This window comes from Globicephala melas, unplaced genomic scaffold (genome assembly GCF_963455315.2).
Source record: "Globicephala melas unplaced genomic scaffold, mGloMel1.2 SCAFFOLD_309, whole genome shotgun sequence".
Classification (NCBI taxonomy): domain Eukaryota; kingdom Metazoa; phylum Chordata; class Mammalia; order Artiodactyla; family Delphinidae; genus Globicephala; species Globicephala melas.
In genome coordinates, this window is record NW_027207479.1 from 256083 (window position 1) to 271457 (window position 15375).

At 71.4% G+C, this 15375-nt stretch overlaps 10 non-coding genes across 10 annotated transcripts; all 10 read right to left on the reverse strand.

The window, feature by feature from the left end:
• Positions 1-1428: 1428 nt before the first annotated feature.
• LOC132594794 (5S ribosomal RNA) lies at positions 1429-1547 on the reverse strand. The gene has a single exon (XR_009560963.1). It is a non-coding gene; the product is annotated as a 5S ribosomal RNA (ribosomal RNA).
• A 2696-nt stretch (positions 1548-4243) lies between these two features.
• On the reverse strand, positions 4244-4362 carry LOC132594795 (5S ribosomal RNA). Its single transcript, XR_009560964.1, has one exon. It is a non-coding gene; the product is annotated as a 5S ribosomal RNA (ribosomal RNA).
• Positions 4363-7058: 2696 nt separating this feature from the next.
• On the reverse strand, positions 7059-7177 carry LOC132594796 (5S ribosomal RNA). The gene has a single exon (XR_009560965.1). It is a non-coding gene; the product is annotated as a 5S ribosomal RNA (ribosomal RNA).
• Positions 7178-8109: 932 nt separating this feature from the next.
• LOC132594797 (5S ribosomal RNA) lies at positions 8110-8228 on the reverse strand. The gene has a single exon (XR_009560966.1). It is a non-coding gene; the product is annotated as a 5S ribosomal RNA (ribosomal RNA).
• A 932-nt stretch (positions 8229-9160) lies between these two features.
• LOC132594798 (5S ribosomal RNA) lies at positions 9161-9279 on the reverse strand. Its single transcript, XR_009560967.1, has one exon. It is a non-coding gene; the product is annotated as a 5S ribosomal RNA (ribosomal RNA).
• A 932-nt stretch (positions 9280-10211) lies between these two features.
• LOC132594799 (5S ribosomal RNA) lies at positions 10212-10330 on the reverse strand. The gene has a single exon (XR_009560968.1). It is a non-coding gene; the product is annotated as a 5S ribosomal RNA (ribosomal RNA).
• A 932-nt stretch (positions 10331-11262) lies between these two features.
• On the reverse strand, positions 11263-11381 carry LOC132594800 (5S ribosomal RNA). Its single transcript, XR_009560969.1, has one exon. It is a non-coding gene; the product is annotated as a 5S ribosomal RNA (ribosomal RNA).
• A 932-nt stretch (positions 11382-12313) lies between these two features.
• Positions 12314-12432, reverse strand: LOC132594801 (5S ribosomal RNA). The gene has a single exon (XR_009560970.1). It is a non-coding gene; the product is annotated as a 5S ribosomal RNA (ribosomal RNA).
• Positions 12433-13364: 932 nt separating this feature from the next.
• Positions 13365-13483, reverse strand: LOC132594802 (5S ribosomal RNA). The gene has a single exon (XR_009560971.1). It is a non-coding gene; the product is annotated as a 5S ribosomal RNA (ribosomal RNA).
• Positions 13484-14415: 932 nt separating this feature from the next.
• On the reverse strand, positions 14416-14534 carry LOC132594803 (5S ribosomal RNA). The gene has a single exon (XR_009560972.1). It is a non-coding gene; the product is annotated as a 5S ribosomal RNA (ribosomal RNA).
• Between the last annotated feature and the right edge of the window lie 841 nt (positions 14535-15375).

Below are 15375 nucleotides of genomic sequence, written 5' to 3' on the forward strand. Positions count from 1 at the left end.
GCAGGGGCAGGGGGCGGCAGGGCATGGAGAGAGGAATAAAGAGCGCCAGAGTCCAGGAAACATTGGTGGTCTGTGGCTTGGAAGCGCCACTCCTTCTGCCAGCCTGGGTCCCTGCGCTTGGCTTCCTGCAATAAGAAGCCAGTGTCCCCTTCTTGGCCTGAGGGTCCCTTTGGTTTAGTGGCCACAGTTCTGCCAGCAGGCCCCTCCTGGTCCTATACCATGCACTAAGTACATCTGCAGCTGCAGACTCCAAACCCCTGGTCTCTGGGCACCTCCTCTGTGTCTCAGCTGTCCCTGTCCACAGAGAGCCTCATACAAGAAGTTGCTTCCAAACTGGGAGGTTCCACATCTGGGCAGGTCCAGCTCCAGGCCCAGTGAAGGGCATGAAGAAGGCTGAGGCTCTGGACTCCAGCCAGGCCTTCAGCAGGCCTCTGAGGCCAAGGTCTTCCTAGTCTCAAGAGGGGCCAAGAGACGCAATGTGTCATTTGAACAAGTGAGTCAGCGGGCGGTGAGCGAATGAATGACCGCTCGAGGGGATGTATGCCGGCCACCGGGCCCTGTTTGACTGTCCAGGCTCAGCTTACCTGACCCTGGTTACCAGGGAATGCCACTCTGGGCCCTCCTTTTCATCCCCCTCCCTCACTGTGACCTCACCACCTGCCCCATTATGACCCAGTCTGGCTCCCAGTTAAAACTGGAGGGCAGAGGGCCCAGGCAGTCCTGGGACCAACGGCCATGGGTGAGCGAAACTACTACCGAGCCGAGCCGTTCACTGGCCCCATCCCCAGGAAATGCCAGGAGCAAGGATACTCAATTCTTCTGATCCCGGTCAGCTTCATCTTGCTCAACGTGGGGATCAACATGGTGACTATGGTCAGGGCAGGATCTGTGCAGCGCGGTTGGGGGAGCCCTGGGGTCTTGAAGGGGCTGAGGTGGGAGGGCTGCTGGGGTGTGACCGGGACAAGGGTTGGATTTCAGGGCTCACCCTGCTCCCGGCCTCCCCCCTCCCCTTCTTCCCTCAACTCTGGAGGCATCTGAAGAGATTCTTGCGGGCACTTTTCAATCGTATTTTCCACAAAGGTGAGTGGGCGCCGGCGTGGGTTCAGGGGATGTGGGCCTGTCCCCTTTCTTCTATCCCTGCCTTGATTCTCAGCCCCTCAGGAACCCAGGCCCTGACCCATCTCGCCTTTCCCCACAGACAAGCAAGCCAGCTGTGTAGGCACCCATCGCATGTGCATGCGCTGCTCCGTGGATCCCAAGAACCTGTGCTCAAGAGTTTCTTCCCACTTCTGCCATCGCCCAAGCTTCCTGCTCGGGCAGGTAAACCCACCTTGACTACTGCCTGCAGCGGGGCTCGGCGGGGGCGGAGCCGGCGGCCCCCCCGCCGCGGGCGAGTAAAGGAGAAGGCGGGCGGAGCGGGAGGCAAAAAGCCTACAGCACCCGGTATTCCCAGGCGGTCTCCCATCCAAGTACTAACCAGGCCCGACCCTGCTTAGCTTCCGAGATCAGACGAGATCGGGCGCGTTCAGGGTGGTATGGCCGTAGACGGGGGCGGGGGGCCGCGGGCGGCCTCTTGAGGCCCAGTTTCGCTGGCGCTGGCGCCTTAACGCCAGCCTGGCGGCCGGCCCGCCCCGGCAGGGCCCCCTCGCCCGCCCAGGCAGGGGCAACGGAGGTCTCGGGTATCGGGCGGCGGCGGAGGGTTTGGCGACCACCTCCCAGCCCAGGGCGGCCGTGACCCAGCAAACCCTTCGGCGCTTGGCGCCCCGCCCAAGATCCCGCACGTCGCTCACAGGGACGTGGCCCCGGAGGCTTCAGGGCCCGGGGCCCGCGGTCCCTTGGGCATCGGCCCTGCCCGCCCACGCGGCCCTAGGCACAGCCCGGCCGCAGCCCAGGCCGGCCCTCCTGCCCGACAGCAGCTGGCCCGAAGCCACCAGGAGCCACCATTGAGTCGCCACGGCCCCTCAGCCCCGGCAAGGCCACCCTTGCCCCCACACCCCCCGCCGAGCTCAGGACCCCGCCCCTGGTGGCCGGCAGGCCCGGGGAAGCGGCCCCTGCCCTCGATCCCGCTCCCGCACCCGGCCGCGGTGACACGCCAGAGGGGCGGGGTGGGGGGGGGCTTTTGTCGGAGGGAGCTGTGGAGGGACACACCGGCACACAGGTGGCGGCGCCGGGGCTGGGCGCCGGTGGGGGCGGCCAGGTGCAGGTCGAGGGGCTCGCGGGCCGAAAGGACGGCAACTGGGCCCATGGCGGAGTCTGGGTCTGGAGGGCTCTGAGCCTCCATCCGCTCTGGTGCCTCGGGTCTACCGGCCCGACGCCTGGTAGCGCGACACCCCACCGGCCCACAGACGTAGCCTCCCCAGCTGTGCTCACAGCGAGTCCAACCGCAGCCTGCATCCCTCCACGGGACACTTGGATTACTCCCGCGATCCCCACGAGGTGCGGCACCCGGCGGCCGAATGGGCTGAGATCCTGCCCTTGCGGCGCCCTGTGGCCACCTCCGCCTCCCTCACGGTACTGGCCGAGGCCTCGGACCAGCGGGCCCCGGCTCCCAGCTCAGCGCTGCTCCTCCGCCCCTCTCACCTCCTGCCCGACGTCCAGGCTACCGAGCACCCTCCACCCCCGCCCACCTTCATGCCACTCAGCCGGAACCCGGGAGGCAATGCCAACTACCAGGTGTATGACAGTCTGGTGCTGAAGCGGCAACCGCAGGAGGGCCAAGCGCGGGCCAACTCGCTGCTACCTTCCACCTCGGCCTCCAGGCCCTCTCTGCACGGGAGCCAGACTGGGAAAATGAACTTACCAGCAGCAAGTGGGGGCAGGGGCAGGGGGCGGCAGGGCATGGAGAGAGGAATAAAGAGCGCCAGAGTCCAGGAAACATTGGTGGTCTGTGGCTTGGAAGCGCCACTCCTTCTGCCAGCCTGGGTCCCTGCGCTTGGCTTCCTGCAATAAGAAGCCAGTGTCCCCTTCTTGGCCTGAGGGTCCCTTTGGTTTAGTGGCCACAGTTCTGCCAGCAGGCCCCTCCTGGTCCTATACCATGCACTAAGTACATCTGCAGCTGCAGACTCCAAACCCCTGGTCTCTGGGCACCTCCTCTGTGTCTCAGCTGTCCCTGTCCACAGAGAGCCTCATACAAGAAGTTGCTTCCAAACTGGGAGGTTCCACATCTGGGCAGGTCCAGCTCCAGGCCCAGTGAAGGGCATGAAGAAGGCTGAGGCTCTGGACTCCAGCCAGGCCTTCAGCAGGCCTCTGAGGCCAAGGTCTTCCTAGTCTCAAGAGGGGCCAAGAGACGCAATGTGTCATTTGAACAAGTGAGTCAGCGGGCGGTGAGCGAATGAATGACCGCTCGAGGGGATGTATGCCGGCCACCGGGCCCTGTTTGACTGTCCAGGCTCAGCTTACCTGACCCTGGTTACCAGGGAATGCCACTCTGGGCCCTCCTTTTCATCCCCCTCCCTCACTGTGACCTCACCACCTGCCCCATTATGACCCAGTCTGGCTCCCAGTTAAAACTGGAGGGCAGAGGGCCCAGGCAGTCCTGGGACCAACAGCCATGGGTGAGCGAAACTACTACCGAGCCGAGCCGTTCACTGGCCCCATCCCCAGGAAATGCCAGGAGCAAGGATACTCAATTCTTCTGATCCCGGTCAGCTTCATCTTGCTCAACGTGGGGATCAACATGGTGACTATGGTCAGGGCAGGATCTGTGCAGCGCGGTTGGGGGAGCCCTGGGGTCTTGAAGGGGCTGAGGTGGGAGGGCTGCTGGGGTGTGACCGGGACAAGGGTTGGATTTCAGGGCTCACCCTGCTCCCGGCCTCCCCCCTCCCCTTCTTGCCTCAACTCTGGAGGCATCTGAAGAGATTCTTGCGGGCACTTTTCAATCGTATTTTCCACAAAGGTGAGTGGGCGCCGGCGTGGGTTCAGGGGATGTGGGCCTGTCCCCTTTCTTCTATCCCTGCCTTGATTCTCAGCCCCTCAGGAACCCAGGCCCTGACCCATCTCGCCTTTCCCCACAGACAAGCAAGCCAGCTGTGTAGGCACCCATCGCATGTGCATGCGCTGCTCCGTGGATCCCAAGAACCTGTGCTCAAGAGTTTCTTCCCACTTCTGCCATCGCCCAAGCTTCCTGCTCGGGCAGGTAAACCCACCTTGACTACTGCCTGCAGCGGGGCTCGGCGGGGGCGGAGCCGGCGGCCCCCCCGCCGCGGGCGAGTAAAGGAGAAGGCGGGCGGAGCGGGAGGCAAAAAGCCTACAGCACCCGGTATTCCCAGGCGGTCTCCCATCCAAGTACTAACCAGGCCCGACCCTGCTTAGCTTCCGAGATCAGACGAGATCGGGCGCGTTCAGGGTGGTATGGCCGTAGACGGGGGCGGGGGGCCGCGGGCGGCCTCTTGAGGCCCAGTTTCGCTGGCGCTGGCGCCTTAACGCCAGCCTGGCGGCCGGCCCGCCCCGGCAGGGCCCCCTCGCCCGCCCAGGCAGGGGCAACGGAGGTCTCGGGTATCGGGCGGCGGCGGAGGGTTTGGCGACCACCTCCCAGCCCAGGGCGGCCGTGACCCAGCAAACCCTTCGGCGCTTGGCGCCCCGCCCAAGATCCCGCACGTCGCTCACAGGGACGTGGCCCCGGAGGCTTCAGGGCCCGGGGCCCGCGGTCCCTTGGGCATCGGCCCTGCCCGCCCACGCGGCCCTAGGCGCAGCCCGGCCGCAGCCCGGGCCGGCCCTCCTGCCCGACAGCAGCTGGCCCGAAGCCACCGGGAGCCACCATTGAGTCGCCACGGCCCCTCAGCCCCGGCAAGGCCACCCTTGCCCCCACACCCCCCGCCGAGCTCAGGACCCCGCCCCTGGTGGCCGGCAGGCCCGGGGAAGCGGCCCCTGCCCTCGATCCCGCTCCCGCACCCGGCCGCGGTGACACGCCAGAGGGGCGGGGTGGGGGGGGGCTTTTGACGGAGGGAGCTGTGGAGGGACATACCGGCACACAGGTGGCGGCGCCGGGGCTGGGCGCCGGTGGGGGCGGCCAGGTGCAGGTCGAGGGGCTCGCGGGCCGAAAGGACGGCAACTGGGCCCATGGCGGAGTCTGGGTCTGGAGGGCTCTGAGCCTCCATCCGCTCTGTTGCCTCGGGTCTACCGGCCCGACGCCTGGTAGCGCGACACCCCACCGGCCCACAGACGTAGCCTCCCCAGCTGTGCTCACAGCGAGTCCAACCGCAGCCTGCATCCCTCCACGGGACACTTGGATTACTCCCGCGATCCCCACGAGGTGCGGCACCCGGCGGCCGAATGGGCTGAGATCCTGCCCTTGCGGCGCCCTGTGGCCACCTCCGCCTCCCTCACGGTACTGGCCGAGGCCTCGGACCAGCGGGCCCCGGCTCCCAGCTCAGCGCTGCTCCTCCGCCCCTCTCACCTCCTGCCCGACGTCCAGGCTACCGAGCACCCTCCACCCCCGCCCACCTTCATGCCACTCAGCCGGAACCCGGGAGGCAATGCCAACTACCAGGTGTATGACAGTCTGGTGCTGAAGCGGCAACCGCAGGAGGGCCAAGCGCGGGCCAACTCGCTGCTACCTTCCACCTCGGCCTCCAGGCCCTCTCTGCACGGGAGCCAGACTGGGAAAGTGAACTTACCAGCAGCAAATGGGGGCAGGGGCAGGGGGCGGCAGGGCATGGAGAGAGGAATAAAGAGCGCCAGAGTCCAGGAAACATTGGTGGTCTGTGGCTTGGAAGCGCCACTCCTTCTGCCAGCCTGGGTCCCTGCGCTTGGCTTCCTGCAATAAGAAGCCAGTGTCCCCTTCTTGGCCTGAGGGTCCCTTTGGTTTAGTGGCCACAGTTCTGCCAGCAGGCCCCTCCTGGTCCTATACCATGCACTAAGTACATCTGCAGCTGCAGACTCCAAACCCCTGGTCTCTGGGCACCTCCTCTGTGTCTCAGCTGTCCCTGTCCACAGAGAGCCTCATACAAGAAGTTGCTTCCAAACTGGGAGGTTCCACATCTGGGCAGGTCCAGCTCCAGGCCCAGTGAAGGGCATGAAGAAGGCTGAGGCTCTGGACTCCAGCCAGGCCTTCAGCAGGCCTCTGAGGCCAAGGTCTTCCTAGTCTCAAGAGGGGCCAAGAGACGCAATGTGTCATTTGAACAAGTGAGTCAGCGGGCGGTGAGCGAATGAATGACCGCTCGAGGGGATGTATGCCGGCCACCGGGCCCTGTTTGACTGTCCAGGCTCAGCTTACCTGACCCTGGTTACCAGGGAATGCCACTCTGGGCCCTCCTTTTCATCCCCCTCCCTCACTGTGACCTCACCACCTGCCCCATTATGACCCAGTCTGGCTCCCAGTTAAAACTGGAGGGCAGAGGGCCCAGGCAGTCCTGGGACCAACGGCCATGGGTGAGCGAAACTACTACCGAGCCGAGCCGTTCACTGGCCCCATCCCCAGGAAATGCCAGGAGCAAGGATACTCAATTCTTCTGATCCCGGTCAGCTTCATCTTGCTCAACGTGGGGATCAACATGGTGACTATGGTCAGGGCAGGATCTGTGCAGCGCGGTTGGGGGAGCCCTGGGGTCTTGAAGGGGCTGAGGTGGGAGGGCTGCTGGGGTGTGACCGGGACAAGGGTTGGATTTCAGGGCTCACCCTGCTCCCGGCCTCCCCCCTCCCCTTCTTGCCTCAACTCTGGAGGCATCTGAAGAGATTCTTGCGGGCACTTTTCAATCGTATTTTCCACAAAGGTGAGTGGGCGCCGGCGTGGGTTCAGGGGATGTGGGCCTGTCCCCTTTCTTCTATCCCTGCCTTGATTCTCAGCCCCTCAGGAACCCAGGCCCTGACCCATCTCGCCTTTCCCCACAGACAAGCAAGCCAGCTGTGTAGGCACCCATCGCATGTGCATGCGCTGCTCCGTGGATCCCAAGAACCTGTGCTCAAGAGTTTCTTCCCACTTCTGCCATCGCCCAAGCTTCCTGCTCGGGCAGGTAAACCCACCTTGACTACTGCCTGCAGCGGGGCTCGGCGGGGGCGGAGCCGGCGGCCCCCCCGCCGCGGGCGAGTAAAGGAGAAGGCGGGCGGAGCGGGAGGCAAAAAGCCTACAGCACCCGGTATTCCCAGGCGGTCTCCCATCCAAGTACTAACCAGGCCCGACCCTGCTTAGCTTCCGAGATCAGACGAGATCGGGCGCGTTCAGGGTGGTATGGCCGTAGACGGGGGCGGGGGGCCGCGGGCGGCCTCTTGAGGCCCAGTTTCGCTGGCGCTGGCGCCTTAACGCCAGCCTGGCGGCCGGCCCGCCCCGGCAGGGCCCCCTCGCCCGCCCAGGCAGGGGCAACGGAGGTCTCGGGTATCGGGCGGCGGCGGAGGGTTTGGCGACCACCTCCCAGCCCAGGGCGGCCGTGACCCAGCAAACCCTTCGGCGCTTGGCGCCCCGCCCAAGATCCCGCACGTCGCTCACAGGGACGTGGCCCCGGAGGCTTCAGGGCCCGGGGCCCGCGGTCCCTTGGGCATCGGCCCTGCCCGCCCACGCGGCCCTAGGCGCAGCCCGGCCGCAGCCCGGGCCGGCCCTCCTGCCCGACAGCAGCTGGCCCGAAGCCACCGGGAGCCACCAATGAGTCGCCACGGCCCCTCAGCCCCGGCAAGGCCACCCTTGCCCCCACACCCCCCGCCGAGCTCAGGACCCCGCCCCTGGTGGCCGGCAGGCCCGGGGAAGCGGCCCCTGCCCTCGATCCCGCTCCCGCACCCGGCCGCGGTGACACGCCAGAGGGGCGGGGTGGGGGGGGGCTTTTGTCGGAGGGAGCTGTGGAGGGACACACCGGCACACAGGTGGCGGCGCCGGGGCTGGGCGCCGGTGGGGGCGGCCAGGTGCAGGTCGAGGGGCTCGCGGGCCGAAAGGACGGCAACTGGGCCCGCGGCGGAGTCTGGGTCCGGGCCAGCCACCCCGGGAGCGTCTGGGGTGCGCCTGCCTTCCAGGGCCGCCTTCTGGCCGCCTGGCCGGCCGGGCCGGCGGGGAGCGACCCCGCCGGCGCGCGCCGTGGTGGGAGGGGCCTGAGGAGGTGGGGCCTGCAGCGGGGCCCGGCGGGGGCGGAGCCGGCGGCCCCCGCCGCGGGCGAGTAAAGGAGAAGGCGGGCGGAGCGGGAGGCAAAAAGCCTACAGCACCCGGTATTCCCAGGCGGTCTCCCATCCAAGTACTAACCAGGCCCGACCCTGCTTAGCTTCCGAGATCAGACGAGATCGGGCGCGTTCAGGGTGGTATGGCCGTAGACGGGGGCGGGGGGCCGCGGGCGGCCTCTTGAGGCCCAGTTTCGCTGGCGCTGGCGCCTTAACGCCAGCCTGGCGGCCGGCCCGCCCCGGCAGGGCCCCCTCGCCCGCCCAGGCAGGGGCAACGGAGGTCTCGGGTATCGGGCGGCGGCGGAGGGTTTGGCGACCACCTCCCAGCCCAGGGCGGCCGTGACCCAGCAAACCCTTCGGCGCTTGGCGCCCCGCCCAAGATCCCGCACGTCGCTCACAGGGACGTGGCCCCGGAGGCTTCAGGGCCCGGGGCCCGCGGTCCCTTGGGCATCGGCCCTGCCCGCCCACGCGGCCCTAGGCGCAGCCCGGCCGCAGCCCGGGCCGGCCCTCCTGCCCGACAGCAGCTGGCCCGAAGCCACCGGGAGCCACCATTGAGTCGCCACGGCCCCTCAGCCCCGGCAAGGCCACCCTTGCCCCCACACCCCCCGCCGAGCTCAGGACCCCGCCCCTGGTGGCCGGCAGGCCCGGGGAAGCGGCCCCTGCCCTCGATCCCGCTCCCGCACCCGGCCGCGGTGACACGCCAGAGGGGCGGGGTGGGGGGGGGCTTTTGTCAGAGGGAGCTGTGGAGGGACACACCGGCACACAGGTGGCGGCGCCGGGGCTGGGCGCCGGTGGGGGCGGCCAGGTGCAGGTCGAGGGGCTCGCGGGCCGAAAGGACGGCAACTGGGCCCGCGGCGGAGTCTGGGTCCGGGCCAGCCACCCCGGGAGCGTCTGGGGTGCGCCTGCCTTCCAGGGCCGCCTTCTGGCCGCCTGGCCGGCCGGGCCGGCGGGGAGCGACCCCGCCGGCGCGCGCCGTGGTGGGAGGGGCCTGAGGAGGTGGGGCCTGCAGCGGGGCCCGGCGGGGGCGGAGCCGGCGGCCCCCGCCGCGGGCGAGTAAAGGAGAAGGCGGGCGGAGCGGGAGGCAAAAAGCCTACAGCACCCGGTATTCCCAGGCGGTCTCCCATCCAAGTACTAACCAGGCCCGACCCTGCTTAGCTTCCGAGATCAGACGAGATCGGGCGCGTTCAGGGTGGTATGGCCGTAGACGGGGGCGGGGGGCCGCGGGCGGCCTCTTGAGGCCCAGTTTCGCTGGCGCTGGCGCCTTAACGCCAGCCTGGCGGCCGGCCCGCCCCGGCAGGGCCCCCTCGCCCGCCCAGGCAGGGGCAACGGAGGTCTCGGGTATCGGGCGGCGGCGGAGGGTTTGGCGACCACCTCCCAGCCCAGGGCGGCCGTGACCCAGCAAACCCTTCGGCGCTTGGCGCCCCGCCCAAGATCCCGCACGTCGCTCACAGGGACGTGGCCCCGGAGGCTTCAGGGCCCGGGGCCCGCGGTCCCTTGGGCATCGGCCCTGCCCGCCCACGCGGCCCTAGGCGCAGCCCGGCCGCAGCCCGGGCCGGCCCTCCTGCCCGACAGCAGCTGGCCCGAAGCCACCGGGAGCCACCATTGAGTCGCCACGGCCCCTCAGCCCCGGCAAGGCCACCCTTGCCCCCACACCCCCCGCCGAGCTCAGGACCCCGCCCCTGGTGGCCGGCAGGCCCGGGGAAGCGGCCCCTGCCCTCGATCCCGCTCCCGCACCCGGCCGCGGTGACACGCCAGAGGGGCGGGGTGGGGGGGGGCTTTTGTCGGAGGGAGCTGTGGAGGGACACACCGGCACACAGGTGGCGGCGCCGGGGTTGGGCGCCGGTGGGGGCGGCCAGGTGCAGGTCGAGGGGCTCGCGGGCCGAAAGGACGGCAACTGGGCCCGCGGCGGAGTCTGGGTCCGGGCCAGCCACCCCGGGAGCGTCTGGGGTGCGGCTGCCTTCCAGGGCCGCCTTCTGGCCGCCTGGCCGGCCGGGCCGGCGGGGAGCGACCCCGCCGGCGCGCGCCGTGGTGGGAGGGGCCTGAGGAGGTGGGGCCTGCAGCGGGGCCCGGCGGGGGCGGAGCCGGCGGCCCCCGCCGCGGGCGAGTAAAGGAGAAGGCGGGCGGAGCGGGAGGCAAAAAGCCTACAGCACCCGGTATTCCCAGGCGGTCTCCCATCCAAGTACTAACCAGGCCCGACCCTGCTTAGCTTCCGAGATCAGACGAGATCGGGCGCGTTCAGGGTGGTATGGCCGTAGACGGGGGCGGGGGGCCGCGGGCGGCCTCTTGAGGCCCAGTTTCGCTGGCGCTGGCGCCTTAACGCCAGCCTGGCGGCCGGCCCGCCCCGGCAGGGCCCCCTCGCCCGCCCAGGCAGGGGCAACGGAGGTCTCGGGTATCGGGCGGCGGCGGAGGGTTTGGCGACCACCTCCCAGCCCAGGGCGGCCGTGACCCAGCAAACCCTTCGGCGCTTGGCGCCCCGCCCAAGATCCCGCACGTCGCTCACAGGGACGTGGCCCCGGAGGCTTCAGGGCCCGGGGCCCGCGGTCCCTTGGGCATCGGCCCTGCCCGCCCACGCGGCCCTAGGCGCAGCCCGGCCGCAGCCCGGGCCGGCCCTCCTGCCCGACAGCAGCTGGCCCGAAGCCACCGGGAGCCACCAATGAGTCGCCACGGCCCCTCAGCCCCGGCAAGGCCACCCTTGCCCCCACACCCCCCGCCGAGCTCAGGACCCCGCCCCTGGTGGCCGGCAGGCCCGGGGAAGCGGCCCCTGCCCTCGATCCCGCTCCCGCACCCGGCCGCGGTGACACGCCAGAGGGGCGGGGTGGGGGGGGGCTTTTGTCGGAGGGAGCTGTGGAGGGACACACCGGCACACAGGTGGCGGCGCCGGGGCTGGGCGCCGGTGGGGGCGGCCAGGTGCAGGTCGAGGGGCTCGCGGGCCGAAAGGACGGCAACTGGGCCCGCGGCGGAGTCTGGGTCCGGGCCAGCCACCCCGGGAGCGTCTGGGGTGCGCCTGCCTTCCAGGGCCGCCTTCTGGCCGCCTGGCCGGCCGGGCCGGCGGGGAGCGACCCCGCCGGCGCGCGCCGTGGTGGGAGGGTCCTGAGGAGGTGGGGCCTGCAGCGGGGCCCGGCGGGGGCGGAGCCGGCGGCCCCCGCCGCGGGCGAGTAAAGGAGAAGGCGGGCGGAGCGGGAGGCAAAAAGCCTACAGCACCCGGTATTCCCAGGCGGTCTCCCATCCAAGTACTAACCAGGCCCGACCCTGCTTAGCTTCCGAGATCAGACGAGATCGGGCGCGTTCAGGGTGGTATGGCCGTAGACGGGGGCGGGGGGCCGCGGGCGGCCTCTTGAGGCCCAGTTTCGCTGGCGCTGGCGCCTTAACGCCAGCCTGGCGGCCGGCCCGCCCCGGCAGGGCCCCCTCGCCCGCCCAGGCAGGGGCAACGGAGGTCTCGGGTATCGGGCGGCGGCGGAGGGTTTGGCGACCACCTCCCAGCCCAGGGCGGCCGTGACCCAGCAAACCCTTCGGCGCTTGGCGCCCCGCCCAAGATCCCGCACGTCGCTCACAGGGACGTGGCCCCGGAGGCTTCAGGGCCCGGGGCCCGCGGTCCCTTGGGCATCGGCCCTGCCCGCCCACGCGGCCCTAGGCGCAGCCCGGCCGCAGCCCGGGCCGGCCCTCCTGCCCGACAGCAGCTGGCCCGAAGCCACCGGGAGCCACCATTGAGTCGCCACGGCCCCTCAGCCCCGGCAAGGCCACCCTTGCCCCCACACCCCCCGCCGAGCTCAGGACCCCGCCCCTGGTGGCCGGCAGGCCCGGGGAAGCGGCCCCTGCCCTCGATCCCGCTCCCGCACCCGGCCGCGGTGACACGCCAGAGGGGCGGGGTGGGGGGGGGCTTTTGTCAGAGGGAGCTGTGGAGGGACACACCGGCACACAGGTGGCGGCGCCGGGGCTGGGCGCCGGTGGGGGCGGCCAGGTGCAGGTCGAGGGGCTCGCGGGCCGAAAGGACGGCAACTGGGCCCGCGGCGGAGTCTGGGTCCGGGCCAGCCACCCCGGGAGCGTCTGGGGTGCGCCTGCCTTCCAGGGCCGCCTTCTGGCCGCCTGGCCGGCCGGGCCGGCGGGGAGCGACCCCGCCGGCGCGCGCCGTGGTGGGAGGGGCCTGAGGAGGTGGGGCCTGCAGCGGGGCCCGGCGGGGGCGGAGCCGGCGGCCCCCGCCGCGGGCGAGTAAAGGAGAAGGCGGGCGGAGCGGGAGGCAAAAAGCCTACAGCACCCGGTATTCCCAGGCGGTCTCCCATCCAAGTACTAACCAGGCCCGACCCTGCTTAGCTTCCGAGATCAGACGAGATCGGGCGCGTTCAGGGTGGTATGGCCGTAGACGGGGGCGGGGGGCCGCGGGCGGCCTCTTGAGGCCCAGTTTCGCTGGCGCTGGCGCCTTAACGCCAGCCTGGCGGCCGGCCCGCCCCGGCAGGGCCCCCTCGCCCGCCCAGGCAGGGGCAACGGAGGTCTCGGGTATCGGGCGGCGGCGGAGGGTTTGGCGACCACCTCCCAGCCCAGGGCGGCCGTGACCCAGCAAACCCTTCGGCGCTTGGCGCCCCGCCCAAGATCCCGCACGTCGCTCACAGGGACGTGGCCCCGGAGGCTTCAGGGCCCGGGGCCCGCGGTCCCTTGGGCATCGGCCCTGCCCGCCCACGCGGCCCTAGGCGCAGCCCGGCCGCAGCCCGGGCCGGCCCTCCTGCCCGACAGCAGCTGGCCCGAAGCCACCGGGAGCCACCATTGAGTCGCCACGGCCCCTCAGCCCCGGCAAGGCCACCCTTGCCCCCACACCCCCCGCCGAGCTCAGGACCCCGCCCCTGGTGGCCGGCAGGCCCGGGGAAGCGGCCCCTGCCCTCGATCCCGCTCCCGCACCCGGCCGCGGTGACACGCCAGAGGGGCGGGGTGGGGGGGGGCTTTTGTCGGAGGGAGCTGTGGAGGGACACACCGGCACACAGGTGGCGGCGCCGGGGTTGGGCGCCGGTGGGGGCGGCCAGGTGCAGGTCGAGGGGCTCGCGGGCCGAAAGGACGGCAACTGGGCCCGCGGCGGAGTCTGGGTCCGGGCCAGCCACCCCGGGAGCGTCTGGGGTGCGGCTGCCTTCCAGGGCCGCCTTCTGGCCGCCTGGCCGGCCGGGCCGGCGGGGAGCGACCCCGCCGGCGCGCGCCGTGGTGGGAGGGGCCTGAGGAGGTGGGGCCTGCAGCGGGGCCCGGCGGGGGCGGAGCCGGCGGCCCCCGCCGCGGGCGAGTAAAGGAGAAGGCGGGCGGAGCGGGAGGCAAAAAGCCTACAGCACCCGGTATTCCCAGGCGGTCTCCCATCCAAGTACTAACCAGGCCCGACCCTGCTTAGCTTCCGAGATCAGACGAGATCGGGCGCGTTCAGGGTGGTATGGCCGTAGACGGGGGCGGGGGGCCGCGGGCGGCCTCTTGAGGCCCAGTTTCGCTGGCGCTGGCGCCTTAACGCCAGCCTGGCGGCCGGCCCGCCCCGGCAGGGCCCCCTCGCCCGCCCAGGCAGGGGCAACGGAGGTCTCGGGTATCGGGCGGCGGCGGAGGGTTTGGCGACCACCTCCCAGCCCAGGGCGGCCGTGACCCAGCAAACCCTTCGGCGCTTGGCGCCCCGCCCAAGATCCCGCACGTCGCTCACAGGGACGTGGCCCCGGAGGCTTCAGGGCCCGGGGCCCGCGGTCCCTTGGGCATCGGCCCTGCCCGCCCACGCGGCCCTAGGCGCAGCCCGGCCGCAGCCCGGGCCGGCCCTCCTGCCCGACAGCAGCTGGCCCGAAGCCACCGGGAGCCACCAATGAGTCGCCACGGCCCCTCAGCCCCGGCAAGGCCACCCTTGCCCCCACACCCCCCGCCGAGCTCAGGACCCCGCCCCTGGTGGCCGGCAGGCCCGGGGAAGCGGCCCCTGCCCTCGATCCCGCTCCCGCACCCGGCCGCGGTGACACGCCAGAGGGGCGGGGTGGGGGGGGGCTTTTGTCGGAGGGAGCTGTGGAGGGACACACCGGCACACAGGTGGCGGCGCCGGGGCTGGGCGCCGGTGGGGGCGGCCAGGTGCAGGTCGAGGGGCTCGCGGGCCGAAAGGACGGCAACTGGGCCCGCGGCGGAGTCTGGGTCCGGGCCAGCCACCCCGGGAGCGTCTGGGGTGCGCCTGCCTTCCAGGGCCGCCTTCTGGCCGCCTGGCCGGCCGGGCCGGCGGGGAGCGACCCCGCCGGCGCGCGCCGTGGTGGGAGGGGCCTGAGGAGGTGGGGCCTGCAGCGGGGCCCGGCGGGGGCGGAGCCGGCGGCCCCCGCCGCGGGCGAGTAAAGGAGAAGGCGGGCGGAGCGGGAGGCAAAAAGCCTACAGCACCCGGTATTCCCAGGCGGTCTCCCATCCAAGTACTAACCAGGCCCGACCCTGCTTAGCTTCCGAGATCAGACGAGATCGGGCGCGTTCAGGGTGGTATGGCCGTAGACGGGGGCGGGGGGCCGCGGGCGGCCTCTTGAGGCCCAGTTTCGCTGGCGCTGGCGCCTTAACGCCAGCCTGGCGGCCGGCCCGCCCCGGCAGGGCCCCCTCGCCCGCCCAGGCAGGGGCAACGGAGGTCTCGGGTATCGGGCGGCGGCGGAGGGTTTGGCGACCACCTCCCAGCCCAGGGCGGCCGTGACCCAGCAAACCCTTCGGCGCTTGGCGCCCCGCCCAAGATCCCGCACGTCGCTCACAGGGACGTGGCCCCGGAGGCTTCAGGGCCCGGGGCCCGCGGTCCCTTGGGCATCGGCCCTGCCCGCCAACGCGGCCCTAGGCGCAGCCCGGCCGCAGCCCGGGCCGGCCCTCCTGCCCGACAGCAGCTGGCCCGAAGCCACCGGGAGCCACCATTGAGTCGCCACGGCCCCTCAGCCCCGGCAAGGCCACCCTTGCCCCCACACCCCCCGCCGAGCTCAGGACCCCGCCCCTGGTGGCCGGCAGGCCCGGGGAAGCGGCCCCTGCCCTCGATCCCGCTCCCGCACCCGGCCGCGGTGACACGCCAGAGGGGCGGGGTGGGGGGGGGCTTTTGTCAGAGGGAGCTGTGGAGGGACACACCGGCACACAGGTGGCGGCGCCGGGGCTGGGCGCCGGTGGGGGCGGCCAGGTGCAGGTCGAGGGGCTCGCGGGCCGAAAGGACGGCAACTGGGCCCGCGGCGGAGTCTGGGTCCGGGCCAGCCACCCCGGGAGCGTCTGGGGTGCGCCTGCCTTCCAGGGCCGCCTTCTGGCCGCCTGGCCGGCCGGGCCGGCGGGGAGCGACCCCGCCGGCGCGCGCCGTGGTGGGAGGGGCCTGAGGAG